The sequence below is a fragment of the Eufriesea mexicana genome, unplaced genomic scaffold (assembly GCF_001483705.2).
Source record: "Eufriesea mexicana isolate 0111107269 unplaced genomic scaffold, ASM148370v2 scaffold2351, whole genome shotgun sequence".
In the NCBI taxonomy this organism is placed as follows: Eukaryota; Metazoa; Arthropoda; class Insecta; order Hymenoptera; family Apidae; genus Eufriesea; species Eufriesea mexicana.
This window is the reverse complement of record NW_016910412.1, coordinates 89,138-105,255: the sequence shown is the minus strand read 5'-3', so window position 1 is coordinate 105,255 and position 16,118 is coordinate 89,138. Positions and strand designations below refer to the sequence as shown.

The following is a 16,118-nucleotide window of genomic DNA, read 5'->3' as shown; positions in this document are numbered from 1 at the left end:
CGAGAAACGAATACCCAGTTTCGAATAATTCAGCGAAGAAATATTTATTTCCCGAGTGAAAGACGAAATTTCGATATTAATTTCCCAACGCGAATCATTGCAGATTTACGGGAAACGTGTGTTACTCGTCGAAGAATATATGGATCAACGGTAGATCACATAAACGAAAGAATTCTCCGCGTGGTATCACGTAATCCGCGTAAATACCTCGTCGGGATCATTGGAGAGAAAAAGAGCTACCTTTCGAAACGCTCGACTCGGAAAGTCCATAAAGAGATTAACATTCGATTAAATACCTAAGCAAATACCATTAGAATCACTGAAAGTTATATAACGTAAAATGTCCGACGCGCGAGCGAAAGATAAACTTTCCTATCACGAATGGGATCGGGTTGTAATTATTGGAAGGGACATCGAATCACGTTGAAACGATAATGCGAGGAGAGAGAAGGAAATACAAGTTGAAACAGTTCTCTACAAGATGGAACTCGTTGGTTCGAGAACAAAGAATTTAATAAATAATTTTTCCCCTTGAAGCCCTATCAGATATGTTTTCCTAAAATATACAGGTATAATAAATATGTAGAATACAGGTGAAAAATTAACTATGCTATCCTAAAGTATAGCTAATACTATTAGGATAATCAAAAAGGAATATCGGTATACTTACTATAAAATAATAATAATTTTCTTTAAAATAGAAAAATGTACATATTGTTATGTACAATGAACAATTCTACTTGACACATCGCTACATTTAATACGTAAAAATCCGACAATGTTATGCTCACTGGACAGTTTAATATAATAGTCCTATAATATACATTTAAACCCCATATGTATTTATGGATTACGATGAAAATAATTATTTTCAGATCATTCATTTTCTATTTTGGAGGGAAAAAAGCCAAAGTTAAAAATGTTCGCGAGTATGTAATTGCAGAAACAAGTCTGAAACCAATTATCCTAATTGACGTGGTAGTTTAGTGTCGCTATATTGCAGAATATAATATTTATAGGAGCAATAAACGAATGGGAGCTCGGGAAAAGTGGAACGAAGAACCAAATCTCCCACATTCGTATTTATAGAGTATTTTAATATTATATTTACTGTATTATTATATTATACATACCCAAATATAATATATATAATCCAGATAATATAAATATAACATAAATTAAAATATTTTTGCGACCAACCACGTAGAATTTCATTTTCGTTGAGACGGAAATTGCGAGAAGAACTCCATCTTGATATCCAAAAACCTCATATTACAAGCACATACGCTTTCAGCGGTAGCATAAGCTCGGAAGATCAACGACTGCACGGGGCCCAAGAACCTCGGTAGTTATAAAGGCATAACGCATGCACGCGTGTACAGGGCGAATTAAGTGTAAACCAGCATTGAAGGATAATACGATACAAGAGACAAAGTGCATCGATCAGGATGAAAGCAAAGCGATCGTTTGCCTTTTCAAGTAGCTATTCCCCGCGTTCGATCGTAGATCAAGATGTTTATCGTTTCGCGTTAAAAATCGCGGCTGCGAGAGCGCGAACACGCGTAAATTCAGCGGCGCGTCTCGTTACATTTTCCAAGGAATAAATTCGAGAGAATGCGCACTATAAATTCCGGCCCCTGAGTACAGCTTCGCTCATAAATTCGGAGCACGGCACTGCTTTAGCATACGCGCGACAGAATGCGCGAGGGTAAAGAGGATTTTTATGAAAGAGAACGTCAAAGAATATAAAAGGCAGTTCGCGGTTCGTACGTGCACACTGTTGCACCGGCTGCTTCCTAAGGATGTCAGTTTACCAAATATTTATGCGTAGCCACCGTTCTACTCTATGGAATAACCACGAGCTCTTTAATAAGCGAACCCTCTTCGATCCGCTACGATAGATATTCCGATCGCGAGGTATTTTCCCGATTTTCCAACATCGACTTACTTCGACAAACTGGTCTGTAATTTCGAGGAAAAACACCGAATATCGGAATTTTGTAAAATTCTCAGGAGAATTCATAATATGCGATGTGATATGAGATTTAATACGCATTATTTTTATATATATGTTTTTGTTTTTTGTTTCTTTCTTTTGACTGATGAATGCAAATTTAAATAGTACGAATTATGAAATGACAAGATCGTGTTTAATGCGAGCAAAAATTTAATTAATGCAAGATTCGCGAGGCTTCCTATGAAGGTGTGAAAAATGAGAAGAAAGTGGAATCAACAACGTGAAAGTATGGACTTGGAAACACAGTAAACACGTTTATACCACGCTAAGTACCCTTAAAATTTTGTTTTACATTCACGTTTGCTATGAATTAAAACCAATGCCTGTACTGCGAGGAATAGTGCAATTTCGCACTAATTGAGACGAATATTCTAATACAAAATGTTCAATCGACACTCCACCTGGATAATGGATCAATTTTTAAATTTGCAAACATCAGAAAGGAATGAAATAAAAGAGAAATTGACCTTCCTAAAGGAAGGTTTAAAGTGCAAATTTTGTACATTCGCACCTCCGAGTCTTCGAATAATTTATATCTAGACAAGAAACTATTTTATTTTCGGCTGAATGCACACCTCTACCAAAAACTCATCGCACATCCTCGTATTTACTCACTCTAAAAAGGAAAGGGAGAAAAACAAGGTACAACCGAACGAAAGGTGTATAAAAAGACATTAAACCAGCGCGTCGGAAAACTACCGATACCCCCGAAGCAAACCGTAGCACAATCGATAATACCGGAGAGAAAAATGGCGAGCAACGTCGAAGAGTGGTGTTCCTCTTCTTCTGCCTATCTCGATGCGAGCTCGTTCAAAAGAACTTCCCCCGTTGGAATCGCGGATTTTTTTGCCGCGGCTGAACCGGTCCGCTTTAAACGCATCCTGAGGCTGCGTCAAGGATGCCTTTGGAAAGGGCGAGGCCGAATTTAACCGCAGCAAAGGACAGGTAAAAGAGTTACACGGAAAGAGCCCGGCAACGTTCGCGAGATAACCGGTACACCAGCGCACGGTACCTATAGGTATATAATGCCCGGACCATAAACGTACTTTTTATTCCTTTTCCGTGAGAGTAACGCTTCTCGGTCCCGTTATGTCGGCGAACTGCCGAAGGAGGGCCCAAAGAGAACCGACCAGCATCTTGCGGAACACTCGAATCTTTCAGAAGCACCGGGCCGCGTCCGATGCAGCTTTAAAATTAACCGTGTCGTAATTTCCTCGCGATCGAATCCGCTTCGCAGACGTATCGTCGAGGAGGAAAAGGTAGAAGGGGTAAGACATCTCGAAACGTCGGACTTACGAGAAATTCGGTGATCGGTAGCATCGGATAGTATATTAGAATCGATTGGAATTTTAACCCTTCGCGCCCTTATATCGATTCGGACTCGACATTCCGTTCTGGTCTCCCCAATTTTTACATGGAAAATCTAGCTGGTCGTGGTACAATTTAACCCTTCGTTTTGGGGAATTTTTTCGTCGTAGGGAAATAACAATTCGAGGTTTTGTTGCTATGAAATCGATGATATTAGTCGATTATAAATGAGATCTCTCGAAACGTTGAATTTATAAGAAATTCGGGGGTCGTGGTATCCGATAGCGTATACGAGGATGAACTAGAGGGGAGTTTAACCCTTACGTCCTTATATCGGTTCGGACTCGACATTCTGTTTCGATCTTCCCAATTTTGGAAGGGAAAATCTAGCTCTTCGTGTTATGATTAAATCACGTTAAACGTGGTTACAAAATGCATCTTCGTTCCGCGATAGAATGAAATTAGGAAACGTAAGAATATCTCGAATATCGTGAAAAGTTGTATATTATTCCTCGAGATATCCTCTTTGGATAAGTAGTGGACCCAAACCGAAACTCAATGAATCATTTCTAGTTTACCGTCGATGAACGTATGTTTCTCCATCCACGTTTATTCGTATGAAAAATAGAAAATCAACGCTATAATTCCTTATCTCGCCAGAAACACCGGAAGTGGTAGAAAGAGGCAACTCGCGACTGCAAATTTCCTCTAGTACCTACGAGATACGTGTCCTATAAACGAGTGCTTAGCTATGGAATTGGACGAAAGCGTCGATCGTCGTGGCAGAAAATGCCACAGAAATCGTAAACGCGGAACGCGAGGACGAGGATCGGGAAACGGACGCATCGGGCCCAGTCTTACCGGCAACGCGGCGTTGAAACGCGCTAAATATTATCGGTGAAAGTTCATGCAAGTTAATCCGGAGGACGTCAGGCTGGAAGAGTGGCGTTTTGAAGCCGGGTACGAGCGTATCCCGAGACAGGTCGTGGCTTTGGTCCGCTGAATGCGGAAGGAATAGCGCGCGACCGAGCGAGCAACCGGCCCCTCGGTTGGCAGCCGCGTGTTGTTCAACGTTGCGACACGACGACGCAATTGGGTCAAAGTGGTGCAGTCACGAAGGTGGCTGGTCGAGGTTTCAGCGATACTGCGGTAATCGTGCATTTAACCGTGCACCGGGACCTCCATGAGAATAGTTGCGGCTGAAGGGCTGTTCCAGAAACGGTGCCACGAACAAAGGAACCACGTGCACGCTTCTGTCGCGTGACCTCTCTCTCCCTGGTACCCTTTTCCTCCTCCGTATGTACCACCTCCATCTACATCCATGTCGTAGTCGTCGTCGTCTACTATTTTCCCTCTCGTTTTCCATCCTTCCTCGCCCTTCCTCGTTCGAACGCTACCTATATCCCGGCCTATTGTTCTTTCGCCGGCCGTTTGTCCCTGATTCCGGCTCCGCCAGATGGACACGCGTGCACGTACGTGCCCCACAGGGACAGTTTACACAAAAGCACGCGTGCACGATTAGGTGAATGAAGCGCGTCAGCGTGTCAAAGCAAAGCACCGCAAAGGTGTCACGTGGACAAAGCTATCCGGACACGATCGTAAAACCGCTCTGGCGACCGCGACGCAACCGACCGACCGACCTGGACCTTTCATGAGCTCGGTTCCAGCGGTGGCTGTCAAAATGATAGGCGACACCGCGCAACGAGCTGGTCACCAACGAGTTCTACGATGACAATGAGACCCGGCCTACCTAGGGGACCTTGGGAGTCTAGAAGCTCCGTGAAACTGGATCGCCAAGCGATCTTAACCTGTTCTTGGTATATTAAGTGGAAGCGAAGATTCTGACGGGATTCTGGGAAAAAGGCACCGGGATACCGGAAGTTCCTTCGGTGGAGGAGACCCTGGATGCTTAACGTGAGCGAAGCTCCTCGCAAGGGGCCAGGAAACGCTTGCAGGATTATAAATTGGAAAGCGGAAACTTGTTTACGCTTAATGACCGGCTCCTAAACGTCGCGGGGGAGGAATCTGGGGCTTTGTCATCCTTTTATTTTAATTCTTGGAAATTGATACTGCACGATGAAGCTGATCCAAAAGATTGGGAAAGGAATTAGAAAGATTGTACCGAGAATATCCTGCGGAAATTGCTTTACACGAACCGCGATAAAATGGGGAGAAAAAATAGGACGAGAATTTTTATGAGACAGATAGAAAAAAGAGACTTTCTCTTATAAATTCGCTGTGAAACGAACGACGATAAAAATTTTCCAAGGGTCGTGGAATTATTTGAATCTGAACAACTTTTTAGCAAAAATAACGTTTAGTCTTTTACTCCACGTTTTAGGAGAAGAATATATTTAAAAAGTTCGGTAAAGGGGTGTGAAAATTGGAGTTTCGCTGTTTAAAATCAGCCTAAGTGGACTGTTGTGCGATTTTTTTTAAGGAAGTTATGGTCACTCAAAGATCGACAATTTCTCAGCTAAAATTTAGTCATCCTTCAATTTTTATTTTCTGGCCGAGCATAATTTTTAAAAAGATGCAAACGTGCAAATTTTTAGAATCAAATTGGCTTATTTCCTATCGCAACTTTCGATTCCCCCATCTAGTTTCCCTCATTTTGTTTCTCCCTTGCTGTCACACCTATTTTACAACCTAACTCCTTTTTCAAAAGCGAAGCCTGGCCCATTGTTCTTCCGCACTTTTCATAAATCTGCTGCTTCTCAGTTTTAAGCTTTCGCATTCTCCTTTTATTCTTTCGAGCTAAGTACTGTCTCTTCTTTTAGGTTTTATGGCAATAACCCGAAGGGCACGCTGACTACAATACCCCGGCCCCATTGTTATTCCTGTTCCTCTCTTGATTATTAATTTACATTTTCCGCATAATAAATTCTACGCTACTTCCTACTCGCGTTCCTTTCGCGGAAACAATAATTAATATTTCTACTACAACGTACACATCTTCAGAATTTATTTTACCCTTTCCTCTATTCACTGCTTGATAATAAAAATATTAACACATCAGCGACATTGTTGTATCCAGAATAACGACAAATTATACAAAATAACGAATGCTTCGGAAATAAAATTTTATAATGAATTTTACTAAAAAGTCATAGTGTCAATAACGAATTTTAAACTTTAAAAGATTTCACCTAATGGAGTAGTATTATACGTGAGTTTGGTTCTCAATGATAACTTTGGAATAAAATTTATCTAAAATGGAGATATCAAATCCTTCCCCCCTAACTTCGAAAAATCGCAAATTAAAAATTAAAAAGCAATTCGCTTAATTACCATGACAATCACTTTCCACACACCCCTCCACCATGCATCGTAACCATAACTTCACGAGATTACGTACAACTCTCCCAACAATTCTCAAACACATATCTACTCCATTTTTACAACCTCACACTCCAACTCTGTAAATTATATTATACTATACATATATCCCGTATAATAATCGCGCGTGGCATACTAAATCGAACGAATTGGACGAATTAAAAGCGACCTAAGCCCCATGGAACGTGCCTGAAACTGCACTCGGAATCCAAACTCGGTCCGCATAAAAGTGCAGCAGTGAACCGATGGAAAAGTTAACACGGGAAATGGACGCTCACGCGGGACGGTTCGTTGTAGATTCAACGTGGCTGCGTGGATATTAATTAACCGAGGGTACGCAATAGGCGAACGGTAACAATCGGCGAAAGATAAGCCGGTCGGGAATGCACGAAGCCGCAGCTATCCGCGAGATCGCGGCCGCGAGCTTGTATGCGGCCGTTCGAGTTTACGCAAAGCACGCTCATGCGATGCAATGAATGAAACACGTAAACGTGCCGGGTCGCCACGCAGCCATACGCAATCGAGTTCTTGCGACCGAGAGGGAACGACAACCGGAGGAGATATCCCATAGGATCCCCTGGCCATTAATGAATATAGTTACGCGCGCGAAATTTATGACCTCCCCCGCCGCACCCCTCTGTCTCCCTTTTCCTACTGTCGTAATACGCCAGGCATATATTTCTCCATTGGCTAGGTGCTTAATAACGTCGATTTATAATAGTTAGCCGGCCAGACGACTTTGAGAAGCGTGCAACCGCTGCCTCGATATCGACGAACATCTAATAATAAATTTTGAAGAATTACTCGACCCAAGGTGAAGTTCGGCAAACGCTGCACGCCCGATCGTTCGGCTCGCATCCGGCCACGGTTTCCGTCCAACCGCAGCCACGTCGATATAATTTATCGTGCCGATCCTCCCTCGTTCTAATGACTCCACGTAATATCAGCGGTCGTCTCGAATCCGAGGAGAGCTACATCGTGATACCAGACGACGTGGTTCCGAGGAAAGTTTCAGGATGGGTGGTTCGCTTAATGGTATACGCCGATTCGGAATTAATCTAATCGGTCCTCTGGCCGGCCAGGGTTCAACATACTACCACCGTAATTTTCCTATGATTTTACCACCGGCTTCCGATATTCCGTCTAACGGAGTGACACGTTTCACCGATCCAACTCGTCATCGTGATGCGAAAATTGTCACTTTGGCCTGGATTTACGTGAAATACGAAATAATCCGATTTCTTGATTATTTTAATTGCGCAACACTGAGGCGTGTGACGAATAGGTTATATTTGGACTGGATGAACTAAAATCGTCATGGCAGTGTAAAAAATTTGACGTGTTCTTGAATTTACGGGCAAGTGATATCTGAGGAAGACAAGTGTGATCTGTATTTTATAAGAAATAAGTAATTCCGATTTTTGGAGTAATTATGGAGCATGGAAATGTACGGCGAATGGAACGAATTTGCTTGGAATGTAGAAATTTATTTTTACTCCGTCTAACGGAGTATGATGTTCAACGAAATGGCCAGGTCATGGAAGTGCAAAAAATGTAACGTTGCTCTGAACTGACCTACAATGCATATGCAATTCTGATTTCTTACGAAATAAATAATTTCAATTTTTGGAGTATTAATGAAACATTATGGGTTAAATTGTGCCTGGAGTCTAGAAATTTATTTTTCAACGAAGAAGAAATTATAGATCAATGGTAATGTAAACAATTGAGCCCTTGCACTGGATAAAGAAGTATTTGAAGAGACAACTACGAACGAGAAATTATCTGGAGTTAATAAACTATGAATAATTACATACTGCACGAAATATATATTATTTAAAGTGACCATTGGAAATAATAAAACGAAGAGGAATACAACTATAGGTATTTATAAAATATATGGTAAACCATCGGAAATAAGAAATTTTTTAAAAACGATAGGAATGACGGTGATGAACAGCATGAAATTATTTTTCATTATAATACACGTGGCTTTCTATCCGATAAATAAATGAATTACGTCGCGTGCATCGTGACATTTGTCCGCGAAGGGTTAATTGATCGAAATGAAAATTTCCATCTTGGGTTGAATTACCCACGATCGTACTTGCATGGTAATTTTTAACGGCGATGAAATGGAATTACGGTCTATAAACTGCGAGTAAATTCCGACGTTCGTATATTCAAAACATTCATTGAAATTACACATTGCTGGGCAAACTGATTGAAACATAAAGATCCTAAACGTAGTGTTCTTACGCCAGGAGCAATGCTAACGAAATATTTGCCAATAAACCGACTGTAATCCAGCGCCTCGACGATACTCCATAAAGTGCTAGACTATTAAAATTGAAGAGTAACGAGTTTCCAGGGTAAAAAGGGAGTCCCATTCGCGGAATCATAAATCGATTGCAATAACCGCAAATCGTCTCATCGTCATGAAACACGAACTATCATAATTCAACGACGGAAAAACGTAATTTCGTGTTATTACGACACAGGTGACAATAGAACCGGTATAACATCACCCAACGCGGAATCGTGGAAACCTTGCCGCGAACATGAGCGGCGAAAAAAATTCATTTGAATATCCCGCCACGATGTTGGCGCGGCGTGACCACTCGTATTTGAAATTTTCGCGCATACATTAAAGCGAACTCGCATTCATAAATATTAATATCGAGGGAAGAAAATTCATCCCTGTTCACGACGATTTTATCCGGGGATATAAATATATTTCCGCGTGCGCGTATTACGAAGATGAAGAGGGCGTCGAGGGCGGGTTGGGTAAAAGGGAAACCCGTCCCTGGCGGGAAATTTCTGCGGTCTCGAGAATCCTTGATGCTGTAAGTGGCAGCATTAAACGAGAATCCTGTCTCACGATGAGAATAATTCCCGTCCCTTCAAACCCCAAAGAGGTTCCGTTACAGATAGATCTCCTCGCATTACCATAACAGCAACCGTGCCATATTTTTCCGCTATCGTAAAACATTTGTTTAAACACCTATCGTGGCATTCTTCTCGTCGCTATTCATCTTCGTCGCTTATCGAGGCGACCATAAACGATGGACGACGAACTCGCTGAACAATTTCTTTCTATCATGTGTTAATCGCTTCGAAGGGACATCGTCAAAGGTATGGGTTAACGGTAATTTTCTACCATTATGATCTAACAGCTGCACGTACTAAGAATCTTTAACTCCCTAACCGATATCTGAGACGTGATTCGAGTGGTGTTTCCATCGTGAAATCTTCGAAAAAGTTCGATATTTATTACAGCGTTAATGTTCGAAGGGAAACGATTTTATTGCAGCACGTGAATGATTTTTCGGAGCGAAGGTCAACGAAGAATCCACCTAAGAACCGTTTCATAAATCGGAGGTACCTAATAATTACCGTGCCATGTAGCAGTTTTTCAAAAATATCAAACACATACCGGGTAATAATGTCGTTTAAATAAATGAGCGCAGATATAATACATTAAACGTAATAACCATCAACAGCATCGCACGGAATCATGAAAATCTCGACAACGCGTTTGATAGATCTCTACAGCGGTTATACTCGAATCCGGATCTTCCATCATTCGCTCTAACCAACCTACGCGCGTTGTTGGCTTCCCGCTCGCTAAGCCTAACATCCAGCGTAAGCCTGATCGTGTAAGAGACTTGGAATCATTAAACCAAACGGGGGTAAAAAGGGAGAAACAAAGAGAAGAAAAAATCAAGCGAAAAGTGCTGGTTTTTAAGCAATCAGGCACATCGTTAGCGGGGAGGAAAAAGTTCTATGAATTATACTTTCGCGGTAGATCCCGCATGGCGGCGCCGTGGGCTGCTGATGGAGCATTAATTCGCCCTCGCTCTCGATCCCTCGATAAACGATGAATTAAGAGGAACGCTGTCGTTCCGGAGCGAGAAAGATGAACTCACCCTGTGAGGCGCCCGTAGAAGTCGATGCACCGCTGCGAGCTGGTTAATTAGTGGCAAGGTCGCGCTGAAGGTGTGCACAGGCGGCCTAGGTGGCTCTGGATAGGAGCTCGCATAGGCAAACGGATCGACGTCATTCAGATACTGCACTCGGCACGTCAGAGACATCTCGCGGGCTCTCTGTATCTCGACCGTAACGGCCGATTGTTGTCCGATAGGGCCTTTTTTTCCACGATCCAAAGAAGGCAACACACAGGCTTGTTTCGCGTCGCGAGAGTCCTTCCTTCCTTCTCGCTCGCGCTCTCTGCCTCTTTCTCTCTCTTTCTGTCTCTGTTTTACCGGACCGCACGACCGCTTTACGCGAACGCACGAACCAGTTCGTCGTACCGCCGATTTATTTTCATTCGAGTCGCAGGCTACAACCAACCGAGAAAACGAACCTTGCTCTCCTTCCTTCTCTCTCTCTCACGCTGTCTCCACCGTTCGCGCCGGCCCGCTGTTCCTTTTTCCCCGTGTCTCTTTCTTCCTCCTCACGTTCCATTCGCGTCTACCGGCTCGACGACGAAACAGAGGCTCACGTGAATACCTTGATCGTGGTGAACCGATATTCTCTTTCTCTACTCCGACCGCTTCTCGTCCGTTCCTCAGTTTGTTTTATGAGAACAAGAGAGAGAGAAAGAGAGAGAGAGAGACGCACCGCGAGCGACCGTGGAAAGCTGCCGATTTATTTTCGTCAGAGCGGCGATAGATACTCCTGACGGGGGAAATTCTCTCTTCGCAGCTTTTCCTGCTCTTCCATCGATCGATCGGTTCGAAACGTGTATCTGGAAATTGCGTTGTTAATGATAACGTGAATGTTTTCCACATTGATGTACATATATTAACGAGAGAAATAAATATATGAATATTTACTTTCATTTTATTCACCTTCCACGTAGATACGAATATTCACGAATGCGACACGTCATACGACGAAATACATCGCGTCGATGTTTATAGGTTGTACGCCTGAAAGCGACGATGTCGGAACTGTAACAACCTTTGACTCCGAATAACCAGATGAATAAGAAACCACGTCGTTTTCAATCGGTCGACGACCTTTAGATTTTCCTTTCACTCGTCCATTGGCTTGTTGGCCGAAAGTGGAAAGACCCGAAGAAGTAATTTTCATTTACCTTCAAGGTTATGTACGCTCTGACAAACTGCGTCCTTTGATCTTGCTTTACGAACAACGCGAAACAGATTATTCCACACGCTATATTATCAACGTTGCTAAACACTACTTCCCTCGCGATGAATGAGAACAGAGTTGATTATCGAATTTAACAAAAATACGTGCAAACAAACATTCATTAAATACGTCGCGACGAATCTGTCTCCCGCGCGAAATGCGCAAAAATGTCGAACATCTATGCACTGCGCATGTCACGAAATTTCTACATGGTGTCCGGCGAATCACAATGGCGGATTCGAAGCGCGGCATATTCGATCACGCCACAAAAATGGAACGAACAATACCGGTTCTCAACTATCCGTGGGTCACGTCTTACCATGGGCAACGATATCCTATTCGAGAGGAAATGGCGAGAAAATCGATGTTCGAATGAAATGAATTTACAAAGTGTCAATTATCCACGCATGCCAACCAGTCTTGTCATCCTCTCTTATTCGCATTGTTCTTACCCGTTGCATGGGCTAGCTCTTCTGCGAACCGGCTCGATGCTGCTCGCAAGAGAGGAAAAGGGAGAAAGATGGAGAATAAAGAGAGAAATACCGTGGGAAAGAGAAAGAGAGAAAATGGCGAGAAGGAAGAAGGGAAACGAGGGGGAGGAAGATAGAAGGGAAAACGAGTCTGCGCCATGCCACGAATGTAATCGTGCCTGTAGTCGACGAAAGATTCACGATCAAGATGCGATCGTAACGTAAGATCGTGCCTAAGAGGATTTCCAAACTCGTCTGAATCAACAAATCCACCGTGGACCTATGTTTTCGCGCAGACCTGGCGACAATTCGACCGTTTCACGACCGGTGCCAACTTTTCGGTATGCCTGTCGGTATGTCGCTATCAAAGGAATTTCACCAACGTCGTTGCTTTCTCCGAACATTTTATATGCGAATCGACTTTTCGTTAGAAATATAAACTCTTCTTCGAGGAGATTCTCGGAACGCACGAGCCACTTTACGCCGTTTCCATGGAACATTCGCGAGATTAAATAATACGAACTCGAATCGACAATGTTACGAGTGACGGTAAAAACGTGGTCGATAATAGATTTATAACACCGGTATTCACATAACGCGATGTTGAAATTCACTCGTATGCAAATCTTTACGAATCGTATAAAAATATTTATTCACTTCGGGTATCGACGAATCACTAGAGGTTATCTGACAACCGAATCCATTACATATAAAAGCGAAATAGTTTCGAGAGTCGAACCTGTCGAGACAGGCCGTATAACTAACCTAACCTCCAAAATAAATAACACGCTTCGACAGCAACGGGTAGCCTGCCTACTCGAATGATCGAAAACATTCGACGTTCTAGAAAATTATCGTTGGAGCGTCCTTGAGACGTACGAAAGAATTTTATTTACAATATCATCGTATAATACATGTATTAAACTGACAGTTCCTCCAATGTCACTTCCAAACGTACAACCAATTGGTAGATCAAGTTTCACGTTACCTGTCACACCGATCGTTCAGTTATCGAACGATATCGCTCGATGGAATCGACCAGTCTTGATGTTCGATTTTTGCGGCGTCTGGAGTCGAGAGTCGAAGAGCGATAGTATATACAGTAAACGAACTGTCGAACCGGAGTCTGCGCGACAAAAACTCAGCTCGAGTGAGCGCGAACGACACGCGCGCTTCCCGCGCACGGAAACGCGCGTCACCTTTGTCCGCGATCGCGTACAACACTCGTTAGAATACACACATTAATCGACAGTACGTGGACGAAAACAACGCGGAACTATAAAACTGAAGAAGGGAAAAAGAGAGAAAAGAACAGAATCTGAATCGACAACGTGCCTTACCTCGCGAGCGGCCGCCGCGACACTGAACGCCGCGGACACCTGTCGCCACTAAGGCGACAGTGGCGCCGCCATGCGGTCAACCCCCTCTCTATTCCGTCTCGTATAAAAAGAGCACCCTGGAACGATGTCGTGTTAGAGGATATTTGTTATTTTTATTATTAGAATTGCACTTACCCTGATTCTATGCTAAAGTTATATAGTAATAACAATCTTATGCTATAACATAATCCGATTTAAACTAATTGTAGGTTATGAATTATTCAAATAACGATTAATACGAAACAACCAATTTTCTACGGCACTGCACCAACATTGATAGCGAAAAACGTATTCTAAAAGGTGAAAGTATACCTGGAAAATATTTCAAGGTCACATCTGTTTTCCTAGTTAATGATGTATTTCTTTGTCTTCGATGGAGCAACTCTATCGGATGTTTGAAGAAACATTAACAAATAGTTATTGTTGGTTTATATGTTGTGAAGAATCAATTCGTTATGTATATATTCATGAGGCAATGTAAACAAAGATCTAATACATTCTACTTTTAAGTGGACTTACCAATGATTCATTATTCCACTGATGCGAAGTTAAATTTAAATGCACGTATCCAAGTAATAATGCCTGGTTCGCATTAAATGTTTTGACCTAATAGTTCTCGCCAGCACATTTGGAGATAATTACAAAGTTACGTCACTATTGCTTCATATATCTAATCGACACTTGAGAAAGTATTAATGCTGTATGTAAACAGAAGCAAAAGAAAACATTGGTTAATAGATATTTTCCATTGCAGATTATGATTCGCACCCGAACGATTTCCTTATAAATAAACAAAAATATGTAAATATGAAATATTGTATGCAAATTTGAACACGAAGATATCACGTATCAACAGAATGACAAGAAAGAATGTTAACAAAACTACTGTTAATAAAACTATAAGAAAAAACTCACACGTTTCCGCGATTTAGGAAAATAAATTACCTCGGTATAGCACGGGAGACGCCACTTAGCAAAAACTAGTGTGCACTTTTTCTCCGTAAAACTACTTCCCAGAGTCGACCAAATTGTGTTCAGAGCAAAAAAGCGAACTAACCACAAGGCAGCTAAATTTTGCAAGGAAACGTCAAGCAGCCGCCGCGGTCGGGAAAAGAATTAGAAAACAGACTGCGTGGCTATTTCCAATAACGACGTCCTGAACAAACCCACGAACACACGTCCACGTCGCGAACGAACTCGTTGCTTCCTTTTCGGCCAAAAACAGGCAATATTGTCGTCAAACAAACTTTATCCAGCCGGTCAGAGTGACCTGTTTTCTATGGAGTCCGTTCAGGCTACCCCCGTCTTTCTTCCCTTCTCTCTTTTTTTCGATTTTCCGCAAAGATAGCCAGGGAACACGAGGCCATTCGGCGGTTCGTTGTTTTCAAGGATGGAAGTTCTCAGAGGTAAAGAGAGGAAGAGAGACGAAGCGTAGCGTGGGGAGCGAGGAGCCAAATGAAACGGCAGGGATGGTAATTGTGCGGTGAAAAAATAATCAGCTGGCGCAGCACGTAGAGCGTAACCGTAAGTGCGGCTGTGCTCATTGTTGTCCCGCTACTACGAGACCCCACGAGGGTGACAAGCTCACAAAAGGGGCTGCTGGACCCATAGAAACGTGATGGGAGGTAGCTCGTGCGGGAGGGTGCCACCGTTGCGATAAAATTCTATAGTGCTCCGGGAAAATATGAGTGACTCGACGACTGGGAACCGAGAAGACAAAGGATTCCTCGTTGTCGTTTTCGTGGTAAGTTAATCCCCTTTTTTTAATCAATACTTTTTGAATTTCGCCTCAGCTGATGACTTTTGTACGTGGCTGGAATAAACATACATTGTTCGTAAATATATTTCCTTTCTATTTTCATGTTCTTTATATTAGTAAGAATGATACTTGACACAGACCATATTGGTCGTTTAACGAATGTGATGGGTGTTACTTTGTTATACGGTTTGTAGATGATGTACCGACCAATGTATTGGATGATTTCGAAACCTATTTCTGTCTGATGTCTTGTATATCTTTGCAGTTTCTTGGATCCATTCCACCTTCAGGTTCTCCTGCAGATCCTCCTTTCTGATAGATCATGGTTTGAGATTTCACGAAGAACTTTGTTTTGGAGTCGCTGAATGTTATCCGAGACGTATACTTTTCCACAGCCCTCGGTGAACATATGTATGAAATTTTCTAATTTTGCTAAACAGTCGAGATAAGTATATATTTTTCCTTAATTTAAATTAGTTCCAATGACGTTTATACCGGTGGAAAAACTTTTATAGAATCGCCGAGACGTAATTGAGAATTCGGTCTGTTTCGAGGAGGACGAAGAAAGTTGCGAGCAAAGGGGAAGTGACTCCAGAAGACCCCTTTGTTGTTAGCACTTTACGTGCAAAACGGAAGGAAAAAAAGGAGGAAAGGGAGTCTGGAGTAAAGGAGGGTCTCTTTTCGCACAT

At 42.5% G+C, this 16,118-nt stretch overlaps 1 protein-coding gene across 1 annotated transcript in view; it reads right to left on the bottom strand.

Moving 5' to 3' along the window:
• The window catches only part of LOC108549902 (serine-rich adhesin for platelets), a 157,877-nt gene that overhangs the window by 104,349 nt on the left and 37,410 nt on the right, over positions 1-16,118 (bottom strand). The gene's annotated exons all lie outside the window — the stretch shown is intronic.